General features: G+C 39.3%; 1 protein-coding gene across 1 annotated transcript in view; it reads right to left on the bottom strand.

The window, feature by feature from the left end:
• LOC136241779 (uncharacterized) overlaps positions 1-16,369 on the bottom strand; it is a 118,034-nt gene that overhangs the window by 68,266 nt on the left and 33,399 nt on the right. The window lies entirely within an intron of this gene.

Genomic DNA, 16,369 nt, shown 5'->3' with positions numbered 1-16,369 from the left:
ATTTTTGCTCAGTAGTATATTGCAGCTGACGGTGGATCGAAAATAACCTACCGATCAGAAGCATCTGAGGAACAGCGAATGAAGGCTGCAGTCAAAGAAAGGCACGACAATGTGGCAGTAAGGATAGTGCAGCAAGTTTGGGACCACCAGATAAGAAACAGCATTTTGACAACAGCCAGCAGCAGAAAAGAACTAAGAAGGGTCAAAGTAAACCAGGTAGAAAATTTGGTAATTGATAATGGAGGGAGGCATGAAGAGGAAGTTCGATACCATGATGGTGTATGGTACAGAGGATGGCTGTCAACTGTTAACCTTATCACAGGAAAATGGGTAGTCTGATTTTATGATGATGACGAGATGACAGGAGTTAATTTCCCTGGCAAAGATGTGTGACTTGTCAATCAGAAGTAACTTGTGATCTTTGAACAGGATGGTTTACTTCCATCACTTTGTTAATGATTGATTAGTAGTTTATCACCAAAGCAGTATGCTAACATTTGTATGCATTGTTAACCAAAAGTTGCCTCTTTTACTCGAGATACTCCAATAGAGCAGTCAAATTGAGATACTCTAGTAGAGCAGTCACAGTAGTCTTTTGAGGAGTAGTATAGCAAGCTATGTATCTAGTTATAAATAAGAAAATATAGTTGGTGAGGGCATCTATTGTTAGTAGGTGATGACTTTTTTTTTTTGGTATTCAACTTACAGTTAGGCTGAAGTTGCAATTCCAAAGTGGAACCCCCCTTTTTAAAAGTCTGGATCCGCCACTGGTGCATAAAAAATTGTTAGGAAATAGCATTCACTGACTCTTTATTATTGTAAACGTTTCAGCAGATATACATAAATCCATTGTTTCAGCTTGATGTGTCATTATGTTTTCTACACTATTTATACATCTTTGGCATCATTTTGAAATTATGTAAAAGCAGTTATTATGTTTACTTGTTTTTTTTTGTTGTGTTTGTGTACTATTTCCCTGTTAAGCAATTAGCTATGTTTCTGACTTCCTTTTATTTACAGGCCTGCATAATAGCCTTATCACATGTCCCTAGTAGGATAGCACCTACTATGTAATTTACTTTGTTTATATGGCTTTTCAAAATGACAGAATGGAACCAAAAGGCATAGCCTGTACAAGGATGCTTTCCTACATGCGAGTAAAAAACAAGGTAGTGTAAGCATTTCTGCAAACACTACCTTTGCTTTAAACATTCCTCAGACACAAATTTTGGCAAACATATTCCACTTGATATTGTACAGGTTTTGCTGTACCCTAAGTTTGATGTCAATGGCTCCCTCCCTTGACCAGTAACAGCTGAAAAGGTGAGGAGGCAAAATAATCAGTTACCATCACCATGACTCAATTGTGACCGGGCCTGCGAAAACAGGGCAAGTGGGTACAAACTACATCCAATCGCTGTACCAGTTGACTACTGGAAAGGAATATTCGTATTCTGTAACTTGCATCATAAAACTTATTAAATGCTTACTAAGCGCTAAAAATTGCATTGTCATAGCACAATGGTACAAAGTTATGAGTGATCAAAGTTTGAAAAAGTAGGCAAAAAATCATGCCCTATTTTCGCAGGCCCAGTAACAATTATCTGAGCTCACATATATTTGTGTTTCACATATCAGAAGATTATCTGACCACTGGCTAAAATTCTGAAGCCATCAAAAATTTGATAAAATTCCCATGTAACTATGAGTTCCTTTAATTTTCAGCATGCAAACTTGTGTAACACAAGAGGTATGAATTATTTTTGTAAAAATGCATGCAAATTGTTTGATAGTTCAATACACAATGGTCATTTAATAGTTTTACAGCAACTAACAGTGAAACCAGTTCCCTGCCAATGCTAAATCCTCTGCTTTATTCTTGATATCCTGGATGCTTTTATAGATAGTGCTACATAGTGTGATGAAAGGCTTGCTCGAAGTCCAATGTAGCACACTATTCATCTTATCAATTTACTAAGTAGTAGTACATTATTCTGGTCTATATTCTCACTAACCTCTGCTTTCAGTACAACTGCTATATCCACTTAAATCACAAGTTAGTCTCAACAGTTCAACCATCAAGTTCAACAGTAGCTGTGCTGTGTTTTATTTTGGTATTTTCAGTGAATGCTGGAGTTAATGTTTGCCTTGGCTTGTTTCCTTTATTGTTTGGTGATCAACATTGAAGCAGAAACAGATATTAGACTGCCACAGACTTTAAAGTGACAGGCACCAAGTACCATTGAAGGTGCAAGGTTCCAAATCCATAATAACGAAAATACATTAACTGTCAATTTTCTTTATCATGAAACGTAAGTAGTATAATAGCCTTTAACACACTCTAATTTCTAATTGGGTCAGTCATAGCAAAGATATTCATTTAGAAATGTAAACATGGATCAAAACTCTGTGTGGTAACCATCACTTTTGGAGGGGGGGGGAGGGTTGATACAAATTGCTAAAATGTGACGGATTTGCGAAAGGGAGTCTTCCATACACATCCAATTTACGAACTTTGGCAATTCATAACTACAGATTGGCACTTGGACAGCAGTGAGCACCAACATAGGTTGATGGATGAAAAAAAATTCAGGTTTGTATTTGTCTTGAACACTAAGCTAAGATCATATAATCAGATGTGTGTGAAAGACCCCTTTTTGCAAATCTGGTCATAAATATTGTCAATCATGCCACTATTTTATACCATGGAATTTTGCTGTTTCCCATTCAATAATTGAAATGTGCATTCCAGTAATTGAGTCAATCCAATAATTGACTACTTATGCTACAAGGATGAAAGATACAGAAAAGAATCCTAGACCCAGTGGTGACTTGCTAAGCAACATACAATTCTAGGCATGCGCCAAGGGAGCCACAACAGCTGGGATCCGAGATCTTGTCTGCATTCAACCACTACTTAACTTCTCACCAATTGAATAGGAATTTCAGTGTTGGAAACTCTAATAAAAGCATACTTTTGTATTCCTAGAGCTATGGTCTTGATCACAATAATTGTAGAACTGTGTTTTCAAGACAACTATTCAGTACACACTCTTTCCATGCACTAAAATTATCTCCAATCTATGGCATGACAGTTGCAATGATCACATGATCTGCTGCAAAAATTATTCTAATAAAAGCACATGCATTCCTATTCTACACACTGTTACCATCCACTGATTTATCTCCTGTGGCATACGAAAGCAAGGAAAGAGACATAAAACATATAATGAAACCACAGTGAAAGCATGATGAAAAGGTAGAATATGGATACCTACAGGTACAGTTATGTAATATTAGGCAGGCATCATGTGATTAGTAAGGATAGTCATGTGAATTCTTTGTTTTAAACTGCTTGGCGTAAAATCTTCCCTTTATAGTATACTTCCCTGTAAAGGTACTTTCACAATGCATTTTATGCCAATGACAGTGGCGTAAAAGCTTGTCATTAAGTACTTAATGACAAGCTTGGCGTAAAATCTTGCCTTTAGGGTTAAAGAAATGATTGGCATAAAATCTTGTCTTTAGGCTTAAAGACAATTTTTGTCATTATACGCCAACGTCTGCACAACCCTTATGAATTGCTCTATTAGAATTCCGGCCGAACAAAATTCGTAATCGCTATGGTAACGGCGTGATGCCGCTATTTAATTAGAGGCACCGATTGCCGTGCAGGTCGCTGAGGCCCATATGTAAGATAATTTGTTTTTGTTTATTATGTACTGTTTTATCTTATATATACCAAAAAATATATATATTAATACCATACCGGTTTCACTGCCCATACAAAAGTCTCAATAGTAGCAGTGAAATTTATCCCGTATTTCACTGGTAGCAGTGAAAAAGTTGTAATTGCAATTTCATTGGCTAGAATTTATGTTAACAATTAGTGTTGACACATGTTTAGTACATAGTGACAAATTGCGTACATAGCAACGCTAATGCACGGCATGCGCATATGCAGCAAGTATGGTATTAACTGGGAATAGCATGGGTAGCAGTGGAATTTGGGATAAATACCACTCTTGTTGTATTGGAAATGGTAAATTTCACTCGGCTTCGCCTCGTGAAATTTATCCCCATTTCCAATACAACACTCGTGATATTTATCCCAAATTTCACTGCTACCCATGCTATTACTAGTACATATTATATAATTAGAACGCGAAATTCGTGATTTGCTCTCCAATGGATTTTGTATTGCGTAAGTTGCTATTTACCATCGTTTGTTATAAATTTACAAGCTGTAAACACTTTAGCTTCGAATAAATTTTGTTACCATCGGATAGAGGAGTGTTATGCGTGTATAATGGCGGCCGAACAATTCAGTTTGATACCGCCTTCAGAACCAGAGTTATGATGAATAATGTAACTTAAAACTAACTTACCTCCATAGGCTGCTGTACATTGATTTTACGCATAATATTTTACGGAAAATTGTAATGTATGGGTTAATGGTTTTGTCCTAAACTCTTCGGCCAGTAGCTATTTGCTCGTGTGTGATAGCTGGTATGAGCAAGTATAGCACAAAGAACTTCTAGTTTTCTAGCGATTGTGTAGTGAAGTGTATTTGATGGTAGTTTAGCCGAGGGGTCCGCCACGCTTTAAATCTAACTTATCCGAGATTCAAATCTCTTGGAATCCCCATGCAATCTACAAGAATCTTCTCAAATCTCTGAATCTCTGTGAAATCTGCAAAATCCATTAAAATCCATGGAATCTTTAAAATCTTCCTAATCTTCGTGACAATCTTTAAAATCTCGCTGAAATCTTTGAATCTGAGACTACCACAATCAAATCTTAACCTTCTTGTTAGTAAATTTCAGTAAACGTTTGGATATTTTACTCAAGCTCTTGCTTGTTAACACGTATTCTTGCGGTTGTCTTGCACCTAGGCCTGTTCGTCCACGTGTACTGTGCGATTATTGGGTTCTTGCCGAGGGGTCCGACACTTCGGAAAGAGCGTACGAGATTTCCAGATTTCTACGGTGATTTCTGATTTCTAGACTGATTTCTGCTGTTTTCCGCCCACGCAAGCTATAGTTTACGGAAAATCTTCTCCAATTTACCGAGAAACACGGAGATTAGAGGCTTGATTTCTGATTTCTACTGTAGGGAGCGTACGAGATTTCACGAAGTGTCGGACCCCTCGGTTCTTGCAGTCCGCTAAGTATATTGCCAGAGATATAGCCAGTTGTTCCCGAGGTTGTTTCTTCTTCGCAACGCCTTTAGCTACTTGACGAACTCGTTGGGACAAGCTAGTTAGTGACCCTGACTCGGATCTTTGTTAGGTGAGTCTACATACTGAATTCACACCTGTGAAAAGAGTGAGCATGGTGCATGTACGGATTCATATTGCTCCTGACATAATAGCCAAGATAAAACTCCAATAGCTAACAGCTACATCTCTTTAGCTAAATCAGGAGTAGCTATAGCACGTCACTCTCGTCAATATTCACATTCTTGAAAATCATCATGCAGTAATTATAATCAACACATCTCAATCTCTATATTCTAGATATAGTATAGACCTCGATATAGACTAGCCAACATTCATGCAGCAAATTAATGAAAAGTTTAGCTACACATGTGGGACCCCTGCTTTTAGTGATACGAGTAGTGATATTTGCTATGTAGTTTAATTTGTTATCCCACTCATATGGGACCTCAGCTGTGAAGGCTACTGAAAGCCTTTGTCAGTATAGGGAGTCAGAGACGTGCTGGCAAGAAGAATACAGAGAAGGCTAATAATCCTAATCCCTGCTATGGCTCCATAACCATAGGCACATGTCTTGATTGTATGTGGCTGTGGCACAACACGGCTGGCTGGAATCTCTGAAATCTTAAGGTTTTGGTTACAAAGAATTTGCATGCTTTTGAATATTCTTGTACTGGTATCTTGTGCCAGCATCCCTCAACATTAAGCTCAGGTATGAAAGCTTAGTCCAATTATAATTAGCTATGTAGCAACATGCACTATGTAATGTGTAAGCTTAACTCTACCATGCCAGCAAGTAATGTGTCCAAATGATATCCCACTCTTAGCTGAACAGATTCGAGCAGATTAAATTACTATCTCATCTATTATTGTTTAGTGAAAGATAACAGGAGATGGAGCAGCAACCTCAGGAACTATCCACTACCAGTTTGGAAGTTGATATACTTGCACTGAACGCATCTGATACCTGATACCTTGAAATGCATGAACGCATCTGATACCTTCGCTTAGCTGAGTTTATGTACGTATGTATATACATACAATTTACAATACACGCACAAACTTTAACAAGCATGCTAGCTAATAATTTATATCTCAATGGGTCAGTGTCCATATCACTTTGCTAACTCAGGTAGACAGTCTCAAAGACAGTTGCACTATAAGTTATATTATATATAAGTGTGGAATCTATGTGTAAAATCTAATTGTGTGGTATCTTTGATATATTATTCCACATTTGCTGAAGTCAACTACACCACTGATATGCTGAAGTTCCTGTACACAATTATCAAGACAATTATGCAGTCCAACTGTCAGCAGTTTCAAGAGATGTCTAAATAATGATATAGCTAAAATGTACACAACTTGCACGGACATGGCAAAACATGATGATTTTAGACATATTATTTGATGCATACAGTATTATAATACAGCTATACATGTGCGGCATGAAAAGCTAGGGCCAAGTGGTAGCTAATAATAGTATTTGCCAACTCTAGTGTGAGATTTACTGAGCTTATGTGCGCATGCAGGGCTATTTGATTTGATTGAATGCTTTAGCTACGGTGACCAGCACTGAGGTACTTTGCTATGTCACTATCTTGGTTGCTCAGTACAAATGAAGTATGTACAACTCAAGATCTAGGCATTTTCTCATCACTACTGAGATCACTATAAGGAGAGCTAGCTCTTAGTCATGATTACTTACTATGTGAGGCAACTGTATAGATGCATTGGGAACAGTTCCATTAGCTATAGGCTAACTTGCTACGTGTCAGCGGGCAAAGCCGCCAATTGCAATTTAACTAGGCAAATTAGCCACATATACTAAGCTCTATTGCTGGTAGTATGCAGTATTGCAATAGCTAAAGAGTAGCCTCTTCAGTAGACTCGTACCTCGACTCATACCAGGCACAGAACACGGCTCCACAGCACTACAACATAGTATTTAAAAGTATTTCAAATCTTAACTGAAATCTTAAAATCTTGTAAAATCTTTTCAAATCTCAGTCAAAATCTTGAATCTTTCTTAAGATTTCTCAAATCTCAAATCTAAATACTGCGTTACGGACCCCTCGAGTTTAGCTTAGTTAGATTGTTCTAGAGTGAATATCTTTGTACTTATCCTATTTAAACATCACCCCGAGGATCGGTGCCATCGTGATTGTGTTCTCTACGAGGTGAGGAATGTATATTAAAACGTTATAGAGGCTATAAACTATAACAATATTTAGAATCTGATTTTACTGCAGATAACACACGTACATACTGAAAACTACACCATACTACTACTTAGGTAGGGTCCGCAATCCGAAAAATGAACTTCTACAAATCAATCCCCCTACCATTGTGGGATGTTCATTGTAGTATCCTATTGCTTGATCCACCATGAAACCGAAGGTACGATTGTTGTCTTCACAGAAATATCATTTTCAGTATCTCACAAGATGCAAGATTTATTTTTAAAATTTCGTGCTCCACACAAAGGACCGGATGAAACTTGCTACTTAGCCAAATCGTATCCAGAGTTGTTGTAGTTGAAAACTACGCACAGAAATAAGTAAATGATTTGCTGGGTGCCCGGCACAGGGTTGCTTTCTTTGAAAAAACAGACAAAGAAATACGAAGTTTCGAATTCAAACTGCCCTACCACCCAGGGCAAGAGAAGCCAACTATTCCTCACAGTGTTTCGATACGGTTGGGTGCATAGTCTGTCTACGCTGTTAGTTTGGAAAAGATCTGAGACTTCTCACCATCTGGGTGACAAGCGTCAAATTTTTTTGCGCCATCAAAGAATTGTGTCACGCTTTCTAGCCATTTCCATCGCTTCTGCAGCCACAACAATCATCAATTATAGACTAAAACTATGGCAAAAGATGTCCCTGAACGTTTGGTAACAGCGGTTGTCAATTATTGTTTCATCCACAGCTTCCATGCCCTCGTCCACGCCTCGCTCTAAGCTATGCATCAAGGGAGGCAGCAAAATCGTCCAAATTTGACTTCACCTCTCACGCTCCACAGCAGCTTCAAATCTTGGCTAGATCACCCTACATCACCATTATGCTTCAAAACAAACCGAAAAATGCACAAAATCTTTCATTTTTGATTCGAGCTGGGTGGAGCTCCTGGTATACTGCATCATATGAGATCACAGAAACACCAACTACTACTACTACCAAACGTTTTGATCCATCATTTATCATCATTCTAAACAAAATTAAGTGACCAGTGTGGCATCAGGAGTACTGGAAAGCACTTTGGTACCATTGAGAGAATCCCTTGAAATGACGCACGAAAATTTTGACGTTCTTCACCCAGATGGGGAGAAGTCTCAGGTCCTTTCCAGACTAACAGCATAGACAGACTATGCATCCAACCTTATCACATCACTATGAGGAAGAGTTGGCTTTTCTTATCTTGGCTGGTAGGGCAGTTTGAATTTGAAAATTCGTGTTTTGTTTTCTGCTTTTTGAGAGAAAGCAACCCTGTGCTGGTAACCCAGTGAATCATTTGCTTATTACTGTGCGTACTTTTTAACTACATTAACTCTAGATAATACCTAGCTAAGCAGCAAGTTCTATCCTGTTCTTTGTGTGGAGCACGAAATTTTAAAAATTATTTTTTGCATCTCACGAAATACTAAAATCGATAGTTCTGTGAAGACAACAATCGTGCCTCCGGTTTCATGGTGGATCTAGCAATGGGATACTACAATGAACATCCCACAATGGTAGGGGGATTGATTTGTGAAAGTGGATTTGTCGGATTGCGGACCCTAACTTAGGCCCCTATTCGGTGATTATTAGTTTCTCATCCAGCCTTTCTAATTATTGTGATGCGGGCGGGAGGGTATTACCATTATACCATTATTTTAAAATATTAACACACTGATGTACAGACCTTGTCCAAATTGTCTTTTTTTCTTACTACAAATATTTCCTTCACCAGCTGATTCTACTTTTCGTGATCGCCAACTGTTTTTCGACAGTCAACTGAAAGCTTGCTTTGATGAAGTCGATAGAGCACGATTGCAACTGGCACTGCAGCAATTTGCTAAGGAAGACAACAGTTCTCCTGGTGATATATAGCGCATTGTAGCGTTCATCAACAAAAATTATAACAGTTTGGTATCACGTGTTCTTCTGAGCATGCGCAGAGTAAATAATGGCTTACCATCCGGTAGCCTAAGGAGGATGCGGGCGGTGGATGAGAAACTAATAATCACCAAATAGGGGCCTTATTACCTAACTATATACTTATTACTACCTACGTACTTAACTTAACCAATGTCAAAGTCAGGAAATTCGTCCTCAGCAGTAAGCGAATACTGGCGGAGTATCATTTTCGCATTGTACCTCCACAAAGTCACAGACAGTTGCTGGAGAAGTTGGCGTCTAGCAAATTTTCGAGGTAAACCGTTTCTAACAGTTGTTCTGTCAGCTATGGATCCTAAAATTGATAGGGCATATGGTGACCAAACACCAAAGGTCTCACATACAAGAGGGATAAAATCTTCTCCATTATCATTCACAATGTCCTGGTATTGGTTGTCCTTAGCTATCTCACCAACAGCAGCGGCCACCCCAGCCTGAGAAGAAGCAGAAGATATGACAGCAGACTGAGTGGTACTCCTGACGGAGAGATCAAAATAGGCAGGACGACCAAGATGATGAAAGTCAGGGTGGTATATGTCGCCTGGACGAGATTGGTCAGATGAAATGCCTTGCTCCCTAAGAACACCAGGGTGATCTTGGAGCAAGGCATGGTGTACAACAGACACTAAAGCATTATGACACTGGATCCTCAAGGGACCATGAGAGCACCCCAGCAGATGATCACCAAACTGGTCAATGACAGATAGACAAGTACAGAGTGGTAAAGAAGGGAACAAAGGAATGCCAAGCCACAAACGTAAAGCTATAGTAAAATCGTGAGGAGGAATAGCTAGACCCAAAGCAGGCTGTGGAAGTGCTTTAAGCCAACCACTGCTGGTGCCAGAAGAATGTGATAAAGCACGCAGACGTGATTGATCACGAATAGTGGAACTGCTTACAAGCTGTTTAAAATGTGAATCATCTAAAATGGCTTGAAGGTCAGTTTGAGAGGAGTTATGCAACACAGAAACAGACATACCTTCAAAGAAAGCGAGGGAACAATCCTCCCCGGGAAATGGCATAAAAACATCAAAAGTTTCCACTAAATGCGACACTAAAATACGGGCAGAATTACAGGACCCCACAAATGCAGGAGCAGCAGAACGCTCAGATTCACGTAGGCCCAAGCCTCCTAACCTAAATGGCAAGAATCTGATTTTCGCTTATTCCGTAATTCCGCTATTCCGTATTCGGCCGTGGAATACAGCCGGGCTCCCGACACAGAAGTGGTAAGTGTAGTGAACTAAATAACCACAGCAGCTTTCAATTACAAGTTGGTGAATTTACCTTAATTATTGTTTCATTTCAGAATGTAAGAGCTAGCAGCACCCTAGTGTCAAGTTGATGATAGTTAATTAGAAGCAAATGTCAAAAATATTCAAATTGATTGATACTGCTCTCCCAACTTGATCTGATTCTATACAACAGCCAACTGTCACAAACTGGAAACTATGTATGATCTGTCAAGAAGATGATGAAGAGCCACTTACATGTCCTAAATCCAAAAGGAAAGATGTTTTGGCAGTGGTTACAGTTCACTTGCAGATGATTTGATTAAGTTTAGTCAGCTTGGAGAGGTTAGATGAGGGTAACGGGATTGAAATGACCATAATTAGTAACGAAGCTCAATACCATCAATCATGTAGGCTGAAATACAACAACACAAAGTTACGAAGCTGAAGAGCAAAAAAGAGAGTTGAGAGTGAGAAGTACAGTACTAATGTGGGATGTACACATACAAGGTCAAAATGTAACAAAAGTGGTAGTATAAAGGCTGTATACCTCCTGGCAGTAGTGCAGTCCATGAGGTGGCCACATTCCAAGTCATTAATGAAAATGTGCTGTACATGTGCTTCTTGAAGACACAGAGCTATTGGCTAAACCCAGCACTGCAGACATGGTAGCTTTGGAAGCTAAGTATCACACTAAGTGCTTGGTAGACTTATATAATTGCACATGAAAAGCCAAAGCTAATAGATGTAAAGGCACTGATGAATCAGAAACTATATCAAGAATTGTGTTTGCAGAATTGGTATTGTACATTGAAGAAGTATGCCAACATAACGTAGAGAGGCCACCGGTATTTAAACTAAGTGATCTGGCACGTCTGTATACCGCTTGAATGGAGCAACTTGGAATAAAACTAGATATGAGACCACATACAACCAGGCTCAAACAACGTTTGTTAGCTGAATTTACTGACATGCGAGCTCAGAAAAAAGGTCAAGATATTTTATTAGCAATTGAAAATGACATCGGTCCTGCTTTGGCCAAGGCTTGTGAAATTGACAGTGACAGTGATGCTATTATCCTTGCACATGTTGCTAAGATTGTGCGCAGTCATATGTTTGAGGATGCCAAACCATTTACTGGACTAACAGAAGGCTGCCAGAAAGAGTCTGTATCACCACTGCTACTAGCCTTGGTTAACATGATACTAGAAGGTCCAACTATTACAGATCATGATGAAGGCACAACACCTGCCACACTATCCATTGCTCAACTTATCAAGTTCAACAGCATCAAGCATAGGAGGAAAGAGCCCTCCACTGAAGCCATCTCTGTAAGACATAATTCTGCTCAGGAGACAACACTTCCTATTTATGTAGGACTGATGTTACATGGTCATACACGTAAGAAGGAACTGGTAGACAGGCTTTATCATCTAGGGCTAAGTGTCTCCTACGACCATGTTCTTTGCCTCTCAGCACATATGGGAAATCAAGTTTGTGAGCAGTTCCATAATGATCATGTAGTTTGTCCTCCAAGGTTATGTGGTAGCGTTTTTACTACTTCCTGCTGTAGATAACATAGATTATAACCCCAGCTCAACAACATCAAAAGAGTCCTTTCACGGTACTGGCATATCTCTCTTCCAGCACCTCAAGTTTGATCATGAAGGAGTAGAGCGAAATATCACCATTGATGCAGAATCTCAAAATACAAGCTCTAAAGCAGTTAATAAATTACCACACTACTACACCGAAGTGCCTCCAGTTACTGACAGCATCAAGAAATTGCCTGTTTCTGTTCCCATAGTTTCATCTCTGGACAGGAACAACTACAAGCAACACACTGAACAAGAATACCTTTGGCTTAATCATACAAAAGAAGTTTTAGCCATCCAAAATGGGACTCCAGAAAGGGTATCTTGGGCTGCATATCATGCCAGCAGCCAAGCACAACAAAGTTATGTTATCTGTCCTAATTCCTTATTACCACTGTTCCATAAATCTGCCCACACATTGGCAATGATTAAACATTCATTTAATGTGATTAAACGTGCTGTTCACCACTTTAATCCTGAGCAGATACCAGTGATCACATTTGATCAGCCACTATATGCCTTGGCCAAACAAATCCAATGGACCTGACCAGATGAGTATGGGGAAGATAAGTATGTGGTCATGTTTGGTGGACTCCACATTAGAAATGGCAGTTTTGAAGATCCTTGGAGACTGGTTAAGAGGTAGTGGTTGGGTACAAGCACTGGTGCAAACAGACCTTGCATCACCAGGAATAGCTGATTCATTTTTACAAGCAACACACGTTGCTCGTACTCGAAGAGCCCATCAAATCATAGTTGTTGCACTATACATTTTAAAGCATCATGCTTATGATCATTACCATGTGACATATTCGGGGGAAGAGCAAAATCTTCTGGAATTCCAACAATGGTCTGATCTCAGGGAAACAATCTGCCCTCATTTTCAGTACTGGAAACTGTTATGGAACTAGAAATATGTATGTTGATATTTGTGCGTTCTCTATGCGTAGCATCCTTTGCAATGTACCTTGATGCCCTAACTGAGCTTGTTCCATCGTTCTTTGCCTTGGATCACACCAATTATGCTCGGTGGATTCCAGTTCCTCTCAGAGACATGGCTGAACTTCCAAACAGGTAGCCAGATGTTGCCAAAGAGTTCAATAGTGGCAAATTTGTTGTTCACAAGACCAGGCGAGTTTTCTCGAGTATCCCTATTGACCAAGCACATGAACAGAACAATGCCCTTATCAAAGCAGATGGAGGAGCTGTTGGTCTCACAAATAATGGAAGTGCTCTGCAATGGTGGATGGTTGCAGGACCAGAGGTGTCTAGAGTAGTTGAAGAATTTTACAAAGAACTTGATCACTGTACTTGTAAGATTAACACAAATCGTCATGACCAAACCCCAACTTTCCAAGCTAACTTTGGTAAAGATTTACTCTCCCTGATTAGTGTGATAGAAGGTCTTGGCAATCCATTTGAAGAAGAAAGTACTGATCTTCTTGTCCTTGACAGCAAAGAGATTGCAGACCATGCAGCAGTAGAAACTGTTAAGAATGCACGAAGACTTGGCCAAGAACAATTTCACGCTTTTGTTAAAGAACATCTTGTTGAAAGAACAAAGGCAGTACATGATGTCATTCACTGCAACAATTTCAAGCTGTTCAAAAATACTACACAACAAAGAGTCAGCAAAGGGAAGCTGCAGGTAGCTTTACTAAAATGTGATGCGGAACTTTTCTCAAGGCTATACATTGGGTGTCAGACAAGGGAAGGGAACCTTGAAGAGTTCTTTCGCCATGAAAATCATGCTTACCCGCCAGCATTATCTGATGGTGGTAGTCTTTATTTAGGCACTAAAAGTGACCTAACATGTTTGAAGGATCTTTCTGAATGTCAGTGTGGGGCAGTGGTAGGCAGCATAATTATTGATGGAGCAGTCATTGTTCAAATGCTGAAACCTACTTCTGTTAAGAATTTTGATGAATATGCCTCACAGATTTTTGTTCCGTACATATCGTCCCAGTTTCAAGCTGCATCACGAGTAGACTTGGTTTGGGATAGATAGATACGTAGAAAACACTCTGAAGAGCACAGCTAGAGCAAAATGTGGCAGAGGAGTGCATAGACGTGTGGTTTCAGGAACTCTCATTCCAGGGAATTGGCATAAATTTTCTGCGAGTAGACAGTAATAAAGCTGAGCTATTTCAATTTTTGTTTCATGCTCTGATAGATTCGTTTGATTTAAAAGCAAAACAGCTTGTCATAACTGTTGGTGAATCAATTCTGAGCAACCATTACTAGATTATGTTGACTTGATTTCTCCATGTACACACGAAGAAGCTGATACCCGCATGTTGTTGCATGCACATCATGCAGCACTTCATGGGTATGACAAGGCGCTTGTGAGGACAGTAGACACAGATGTAGTGGTACTTGCTGTATCTGTTGTACAATACTTGGGTACCCCAGCAGAACTCTGGCTAGCATTTGGAACTGGCAAGCATTTCTGCTACTTAGCTGCTCATAAGATAGCAAATGCACTAGGACCAAAGAAGGCACAGACTCTTCCAATGTTTCATGCCCTTACTGGCTGTGACACGGTGTCCAATTTTGTAGGACATGGCAAAAAACAGCATGGAGCACTTGGAATACACTACCACAGCTTACTGATGTATTACTGAAACTGTCATGTGCACCAAGTGATGTTCTAGTGGAAGTTATGCTAACTATTGAGAGGTTTGTGATCTTGTTGTATGACAGGACCAGCACATGCACAGATATCAACAAAGCTTGGCAAAAGCTTTTCACAAAGAGAACTAATGTGAAAGCTATTCCTCCAACTAAGGCAGCTCTGTAACAGCATGTGAAAAGAGTAGTGTATCAAGGTGGATATGTGTGGGGTCAGTCATTGAAAGCAAGTCCCGTGCTGCCTTCTCCAACAAGCTGGGGCTGGATGAAGACAGAAGATAGTTTTTTTGAGCCAAACTTGACTACCCTACCAGAGGCCTCTGAGGTCTGTTATGAACTGGTGTCATGTAAATGCAAAAAGGGCTGTGTGAGGAATTGTAGATATAAGAAGCTGGCACTTGAATGTACAGCTCTCTGTGCTTGTGAAGGAGAATGTGTAGAAAACTAATCAGTGTTACGTATTAATGTATGTACTATATATCTACACTAAGGCTGACACTTATTAACAACTTTAACAGATCTAGATATATATCGTGCACTATTAACTAAATTTTCACATTATTACAATGTAGTAATAAGTTGTATGATCACTTCAGAAAGCAATTTCACCTGTTACATTGTTTATAACTTGGATAATTCATGGGTTGTTTGCACATGTAACAAAAGGGGGCGGTACCCATCAAAGGGGGTGTGGTCTGTGATGGCCCAATATCCAGATTTGCTTGTAATGTAATTAACTACTGCTGTACCAAATTTGGTGCTTTTATCACAAAATACACAATTGTTATGTATCTTTCACTATGCCACTGCACTAATTTTGTACATTAGAAATTTTCATCCAAAACTGTGGGTCATGATCACACGTAACTATATTATCCTGGTGGAAGGGTAATCCGAACAGGTATATATGTTTAGGCTTGAGCCAATTATGCTTTGAAATTTGCCTATTATGCTTTTGAGCACTGCTCAATGCCTAATAATATGCTCTCAAAATCAAGATTATGCTCAAGCGCTGACTGTATGTGCATTACCTGACTGCTGTATTAGAGTAAGTGACTGCTCTATTAGAGTATCTTGATCTTATTTCCATAAAGTATGAATAATCAGTCAAGAAATGGTAAAAATAACACTACAAGGTTTTTGATATGAAATGCAGTAATAATGTTCAGTGTGTTCATGTTGTGCAGTATTTTTGGCACACGCATTGCACATTTCAATTAAAATTCCTGAAAATCGTCCTATTATGCTGGCATAATGCTTGATGCTTTTGCTAGCCTATTACAGTATGCTTGAAATTATGCCAGCATAATTGGCGCAAGCCTATTGTGTACATATTTACCTGCTAGCTAGGTCACGGTGTGATGGTTTACAGATTTATAGTTGTGGACTAGGATGATGTCAACGTTTCATCATGTTTAACTTCCTTTGTCTTAAGCATGTCAAGACATCATAAAATTATTATAGTAGGGGGATAGCTCAGAAGTGCATCAGACTTAAGATAATTATACTGGTTCAATCCTGGGTTTTGGTACTTTTTAT

Source organism: Dysidea avara, chromosome 12 (genome assembly GCF_963678975.1).
Source record: "Dysidea avara chromosome 12, odDysAvar1.4, whole genome shotgun sequence".
Classification (NCBI taxonomy): domain Eukaryota; kingdom Metazoa; phylum Porifera; class Demospongiae; order Dictyoceratida; family Dysideidae; genus Dysidea; species Dysidea avara.
Note: the sequence above shows the minus strand (reverse complement) of the source record. Positions and strands in the feature narration are given on the sequence as shown.